The sequence below is a fragment of the Cucumis melo genome, chromosome 7, assembly GCF_025177605.1.
Source record: "Cucumis melo cultivar AY chromosome 7, USDA_Cmelo_AY_1.0, whole genome shotgun sequence".
NCBI lineage: Eukaryota > Viridiplantae > Streptophyta > Magnoliopsida > Cucurbitales > Cucurbitaceae > Cucumis > Cucumis melo.
Genome location: NC_066863.1, coordinates 3,856,265 through 3,864,335, shown reverse-complemented (window position 1 = coordinate 3,864,335; position 8,071 = coordinate 3,856,265). Strand labels below are relative to the sequence as shown.

General features: G+C 35.7%; 1 pseudogene; it reads left to right on the top strand.

Annotated features, from left to right (window-relative positions):
* The first annotated feature begins 749 nt into the window (after positions 1 to 749).
* LOC127150297 (uncharacterized) lies at positions 750 to 7,767 on the top strand (annotated as a pseudogene).
* Positions 7,768 to 8,071: the final 304 nt, after the last annotated feature.

The window sequence follows — 8,071 nt, the reverse complement described above, 5'->3', positions numbered from 1 at the left end:
TTGGAAAACGAGAAACACAAATAATGGATTTGGAAGCACAAAATCATTCTTTGCGTCAAACTGTTGATAGCCTACATCTGAAGATGGCCGAGCGCTCTGAAGAGTATGAGATACTGAAAAATTATGCCGATTCCTTACACTATCAACTTACTGCATTTCAAAATTCAAGTAAGAAGATAACACAAGAATATGAGTCATTGAATACAGATTACGTGCAAATGAAGGTTGATTATGATCTGCAAACGAGAGATTTCCAAGTGTTAGTGGAACGTGTAGATTAGACAATCGAATTTCTCAGAATGGTGTCCAAAAGAGCAAATATTTTTGCAGAATGGGCAACTGATTTGAGAGTTAATTTTTTCTCAATGCAACCTCATGTAGATGATCTAAATAGATTCTTGAAGATGATATGCAGAGAACTGGGACATTTTGGGCATTTTCATTAATTGTTCATTTTGCTATTGATAATAGGAGTGATGTTCATTACGTTTTGTTTGTTTCTAATTTTAGTTTGATTTCCTTTATTCTGTCAAGCTTACATTATGTTTGTTTGATTTTATTATTGTTGTTTGAATTTTATATATACTAAGATTTGCTTCTCTCTCTCTCTCTTTCCCCTCTTCTCTTTTACTTCAATTTTTTATTTTTTATTTTTTATTTTATTCTATTTTATTTATAAAAAAAAGGAAAATATAGCTCGTCCTACTCCAATTCGTCATCCTTACAATACTAGGTATAAAAGCCGAATCATGGAAGAAAAAGATAAGGACATGGACAAAATGAGACAAGAGATTAATAATCTTGGGGAACAAGTTTTAAAAATACTAGAATTGCTTTCAATGGGGAAAGAAACAGTCGTTGTAAATACAGCACAATCAAGCAATCCAATTCAAGACACAGATGATCCTATTTATCCTCCAGGATTCACTCCATACCACATGAAGGTTCCGCAGTCTCAAACCACTCAACACTATGTTCCTTCGAATCCGCTGTATGTTGTTCCATCCATTGTCCCAAGTATAGAACATTTGGAAGCTCAGGCTAAAATTCAAGACATGGGACAAAACGAAAACACTCCGACTAAGCAAAAGTTAGATGTTTTGGAAGAAAGGTTGCGAGCAATTAAAGGGACTGATGTCTATGGAAATATAGATGGAACACAATTGTGCTTGGTGCCATACTCGATCATTCCAGCAAAGTTTAAAGTTCCTGAATTCGATAAATATGATGGATCAACGTGTCCAAGGAGTCATCTTATAATGTACTGTAGAAAGATGGCGGCGCATATTAATAATGATAAGTTGCTAGTCCATTGCTTCCAGGATAGCTTGACTGGTCCAGCTAGTCGATGGTATATTCAATTAGATAATGCACACATTCACGTTTGGAAGGATTTAGCTGATGCATTTCTAAAGTAATACAAACACAACATTGATATGGCTCCAGACCGTTTAGACTTGCAACAGATGAAGAAGAAGAGTTTGGAAAGCTTCAAAGAATATGTTCAACGATGGAGAGATATGGCTGCCGAGGTTCAACCACTGTTAACAGACAAAGAAATGACATCTATGTTTATGAATACCTTGCGGACTCCATTATATGAGCGAATGATTGGTAATGCATCAACAAAATTTTCTGATATTATTGTTATTGGCGAAAGAATTGAATATGGGATAAAACACGGGAGGTTAGCAGAGGCTACAATTGAATATGGTGGAATAAAGAAAGGAACAATATCCAAGAAGAAAGAAGGAGAGGTTCATGCAATTGGTTTTCCTAATTCAGGGAAGCACAAATCAATTTTTGGTCAGAGAAAATATGAGCAAACTTTCCGTCATATATAAGCAATGGCTCTCATATCCCTTATAATAGCTACGTACCAGCCTATATCGTCTCTAAAACTCCAAAACCCGTTAACTCAAATTCTCCTCGACCATTTGTACAGGGTCAAGGTAGTAAAACCAATTCAGATACATAGTGGTTTGATCCGATTCCCATGACTTATACAGAGCTTTTACCTCAACTAATTCAAAATCGACAGTTAGCTCCTATTCCAATGATTCCTATACAACCTCCTTACTCAAAATGGTATGATTCAAATGCTCGATGTGATTATCACGCTGGAGGAGTGGGACACTCAACTGAAAATTGTTTGGCTTTGAAAAGAAAGGTGCAATCTCTAATTAATGTTGGATGGTTGAGCTTCAAAAAATCTGATGAGAAGCCGAATGTCAATGAAAATCCACTGCCTGATCATGAAAATCCAAAAGTGAAAGCTGTGGATAGCCTTGTTGAAAAGTGCAAAAATAAAGTCCATGAGATAGTGATGCCTATGGAAGCACTTTTTGAAGGTCTTTTTGAAGCAGGATATGTTAGTCATGAATATCTAGACCCCAACATAAGATATGAAGGGTATGATGAAAGTAGACATTGTATATTCCATCAAGGAGTTGCAGGCCACGTTGTCCAACAGTGCCAAAAAGTTAGATCCAAAGTACAACAACTTATGGATTCAAAGATACTCACGGTATATAGAGGACAAGGAAAAGACGAGATGAAAGACAGTAAAATATGTGCTTTCATGGATGAAGTTTCAGAAAAGGAATTCATAATGAGTCAACTTTACCAAGACCTTTGACAATTTTTTATCAAGAAATTCATAATGAGTCAACCTTCTGCAATCCTAAAAAACTCGCGATCCAAGTGCCGAGTCCTTTCAAATTTAAGGATCTAAAAGTAGTGCCATGGCGGTATGATTGTCAGGTCATAACAGGTCCTTCAGTTGATAACATTACAGGAATCGGCAGGATAACCCGAAGTGGAAGATGCTACAAACCAGATAACTTAACAGTCCTTTCAAATGGTCTAATACTGGAGCAAGGTAGGAAAAATGAGAAAAGAAATGTGAAAGAGCATTGCAAAGACCAAGATGTGGAGATGCCTATCATTGCAAAAGATATAGAATACAAAAAGCTTGTGACGGATGAGGAAGCAAATGAATTCTTGAAAATAGTAAAACAAAGTGAGTATAAGATCCTAGAGCAAATGCATCATACTCCAGCTCGAATTTCTTTATTATCATTGTTTTTTAATTCAGAGCCTCATCGCAAAGTGTTATTAGATATTTTGAACAAGGCATATGTCGGACATGACATTTCAGTGGAAAAGTTCAGTGAAATTATTGGAAACATTACATCTTCAAATTCCAGTCTTCACAGATGACAAAATTCCTCCTGAAGGCTTAGGCCATACAAAAGCACTGCATATTTAAGTGAAGTGCAAAGACTATGTCATTGCAAGAGTTTTAGTGGATAACGGATCAACTCTCAATATAATGCCTAAATCTACACTATTGAAGCTTCCCGTGGATATGTCACACATAAAATCAAGTACTATGGTTGTGAAAGCTTTTGATGGGTCACGTAGAGAAGTAATGGGTGACATTGAACTACCAGTTAAAATTGGCTCATGTATTTCCAATATAGTCTTTCAAGTCATGGAGATAACACCCACATACATTTTTTTATTAGGACGTCCTTGGATTCATTCCGCAGGAGTGGTGCCATCTACATTGTATCAAAAATTGTAATTTATTGTTGGGAGTAAGTTGATTTGCGTGATGGGAGAGGAAGATTTCCTAATAACAAAGCCGGTCTCAACCCCATATGTTGAAGCGACGGAAGAAGCATTAGAGTGTTCTTTTCGCTCTTTTGAAATTGCTCATGCAACTATGATGGAAGCAACTGTAGATGAAGTGATAAAGCCACACAAGTCTAAAGTTGAATGGGAGGTGGAGGATATTCTTTGAATCAAAACTTAGAGACACTTTAAAAACACCGAGCAATGATGGGAGGTTTGGTTTGGGCTATAAGCCATCCATATATGACAAGATTAGGCTTCAGGAGGAAAAGAAGAAAAAGCGTTTGGCAAAGCTGGAGATGAGGGAGTTTGATCCAAGTATAAAACTTATACCAAAATTATATGATATTTTCAAGAGTGCTGGTATAAGTTATTCATCACACAACTCTGATTTGAAGGATGATTTGTTAACAAAGATGGAAAGTTTATCAGTTGCAGCAGTGGCACAAGAAGCATCATATGAAGGCAACACAGTTTATGCATGTCTGTCTGATTTTGAGCTTAACAATTGGGATAGTGTAGATCTACCTACATTTTCAAGAGATTTTCAAGAGTAATGATTAACTTTTATCTGTTTAAATTTTTATTTTTCGAATGGCTCTATCCAATGTCATAGTATTTATTTGCTTTACAACATTAATGTACTGCTTTCTTGTTATTTAATGAAATTTCCGCATTTTCATTTCATTCATTCTAATTTCTTCTTCTCTCTGCTTTCTTTTCTGCATTTGCAAATTAAACACAAAAGTCTCAACCCTTTCATAGACAATATTCATAAGAATGAAGATGTTAATAATTCCAGTTCTACCCTTGATGCCTTAATATACACTATGAAATCTGACAAGGAAAGTGACGATGAAGACGATGTGGGAATATCCTCACAATTGTTAAGAATGGTAGAAGAAGAAGATGAGGTTCTTGGTCCTCACCAAGAACTAGTTGAAGCAATCAATTTGGGTTCTCAAGAGGAGTCAAAAGAGGTTAAATTGGCACATCATTGACTAGTGAATCACGAAAAAAACTGATCAATTTGTTACGTGAGTATTCAGATATTTTTGCTTGGAGTTATCAGGATATGTCAGGATTAAGTACAGATATTGTAGTACACCGAGTTCCTTTAAAACCAGAATGCAACCCAGTGAGACAAAAGCTACGTAAAATGAAACCTGATGTACTGGTTAAAATAAAAGAGGAACTACAGAAGCAAATTGAAGCAGGATTCCTCACAGTCTTCAAATATCCTGAATGGGTGGCAAACATTGTTCCAGTGCCCAAAAAAGACGGAAAAGTGAGAATGTGTGTTGATTATAGAGATTTAAATTGAGCCAGTCCAAAAGATAACTTCCCTTTACCTCATATCGACATGTTGGTGAATAACACTGCAGGATACTCAATTTTCTCCTTCATGGATGGTTTTTCAGGATATAATCAGATCAAAATGGCTGAAGAAGATAGAGAAAAAACGACATTCATTACCCTTTGGGGAACATTCTACTATAAAGTAATGCCTTTTGGTTTGAAAAATGTTGGTGCAACATATCAGCGAGCAATGGTTACACTTTTTCATGATATGATGCATAAAGAAATAGAGGTGTATGTTGATGATATGATCGCAAAATCCAAAGCAGATGAAGATCATACAATCACACTTCAAAAATTATTTGATCGGTTGAGAAAGTATCAATTGAAATTTAATCTATCCAAATGTACATTTGGGGCAACCTCGGGAAAGCTACTGGGATTCATCGTCAGTGAAGAAGGGATCAAAGTAGACCCAAATAAAGTAAGTGCTATCATGGAAATGTCATCCCCTAAAGTAGAAAAAGAAATTCGAGGTTTTCTGGGAAGATTGAACTACATATCTAGATTTATCTCACATTTAACACCAACATGCGAACCAATCTTCAAGCTCTTACGTAAAAACAACCCAGAAAAATGGAATGAGGATTGTGAAGAAGCTTTCAACAAAATTAAGCAGTATTTGCAGAGCCCACCAGTACTGATACCTCCAGCTCCAGGGCGACCATTAATCTTGTATTTAACAGTATTAGAAAGTTCCATGGATGGTGTTTTAGGACAACATGATTTATCAGGGAAGAAGGAGCATGCCATTTATTATTTGAGCAAAAAGTTTATCGATTATGAATCTAGATACTCAATGTTAGAGCGAACTTGTTGTGCTTTGGTATGGACTGCTCATCGTTTGAGGCAATATATGTTATACCACATGACATGTCTTATTTCAAAAATGGATCCAATAAAATACATTTTTGAGAAATCGTCATTATCTGGAAGGATTGCAAAATGGCAAGTTTTGTTGTCAGAGTACGATATTGTTTATGTTACTAAAAAAGCAATAAAGGGAAGCACAGTTGCTGATCATTTAGCTGCTCAACCAGTAGCAAATTACGAACCTATGATGATTGATTTCCCAGATGAAAACATATTTCTAGTTGAAAAGAATGCTAGAGATCATGAGACAAGGACTATGCTTTTCGATGGCCAAGTTATGTTTTGAATGCACCCACAATATCGGTGAATATGAAGCTTGCATTATGGGACTTTAAGTAGCATGTGATATGAGTATTAAAAAGTTGAAAGTTTTGGGTGACTCAATGTTAGTGATACATCAAGTCAAGGAAGAATGGAAAACAATAGATTCTAAATTGGTACCTTATAGCCAATACGTTACAAAATTGTCTCAAAATTTTGAGAAGATTTCATTTGACCATGTTCCTAGGGAAGACAATCGAATGGCAGATGCATTAGCCACTCTGACAGTGATGTTTGATCTTAATCTTGAATTTGAACTTCATCCAATCCAAATTACAAAGCGAGATGTGCCATCATATTGCATGAATGTTGGAAATGATAACAAGCCATGGTATTTTGACATTAAGCAATACATAAAGTGTAGAGAATATCCATATGAAGCTTCAGAGAATGACAAATGCACAATAAGGAGGTTGGCCATGAACTTTTGCTTAAGTGGTGAAATTCTTTATAAAAGAAACCACGATATGGTGCTCCTTCAGTGTGTTGATGAGGAGGAAGCAAAACAAATTATGACAGACATTCATGAAGGAATATGTGGAACACATGCTAATGGACATATGATAGCTAGACAAATACTTAGATCTGGTTATTATTGGACAACGATGGAATCAGACTGCATAAAATATGCAAGGGAATGAAAAAAGTGTCAAATTTATATGGATAAGATCCATGTAGCAGTGTCTCCATTGCATGTCTTGTCAGTACCATGGCCATTTTCTTTATGGGGAATGGATGTTATTGGACCCATTGATCCTAAAGCCTCAAATGGCCATCGTTTTATTCTTGTGGCCATTGATTACTTCACTAAATGGATAGAGGTTGCATCTTATTGCAATGTTACAAGGGGAGTAGTGCTCAAGTTTATCAAGAAAGAGCTTATATGTCGTTATGGTCTCCCAGAGGGTATTATTACGGATAATGCCAAGAACCTTAATAACAAAATGATGGATGAACTTTGTGAGCAATTCAAGATCAATCACCGAAATTCGACTCCATATCGTCCAAAGATGAATGGGGCAGTTGAGGCAGCTAACAAAAATATTAAAAGAATCATTGAGAAAATGACAATAACATACAAAGATTGGCATGAAATGCTACTGTTTGCACTACATGGATATCGCACATCAGTTCGTACTTCAACATGGGCAACACCATTTTCTTTAGTTTATGGTATGGAAGCTGTTTTACCTTTAGAAGTTGAGATACCTTCATTGAGAGTTCTCATGGAAGCTAAGTTAGATGAAGCTGAATGGATACGAGGTCGTTATGAGCAGTTGAATTTCGTTGAGAAAAACGATTGGCAGCATTAAATCATGGGCAACTTTACCAAAGAAGACTAATGCGAGCATACAATAAGAAAGTGCATCCTCGAAGCTTTCGAGAGGGAGATTTGGTATTAAAAAGAATACTTTCGTTTCAAAAGGATCATCGAGAAAAATGGACTCTTAATTATGAAGGTCCATTCGTAGTGAAAAAGCTTTTTCAGGAGGAGCTCTACTTTTGACTAATATGGATGGCGTTTAGTTAAAAAATCTTGTGAATTCAAATTATGTTCGAAGATATTATGCATGAAGCATTTTCTTAGAGGTTTCGTAATGTTGAAAGAAGTCAGGGGTATTTCTAGGAAACTTACATTTAGTTCTTAGAATGTTATTTCCAGATGTATAAGCTTTCACTCACCCCTCTCTTTGTACTCCTATTCCAAGCATTGTTGTCACATTTTTTTCATTTCTTATTATATTTTTTGAACATATGTTTATTTGCCAATCTTTTCTTCTATCCTTTCTGAAAAAATAGTAAACATTCATGATTCATTAGTCCATTATTCTACATTTTGTTAATTAGCAAGGATCTAGTACAACTTATTGTATTTGCA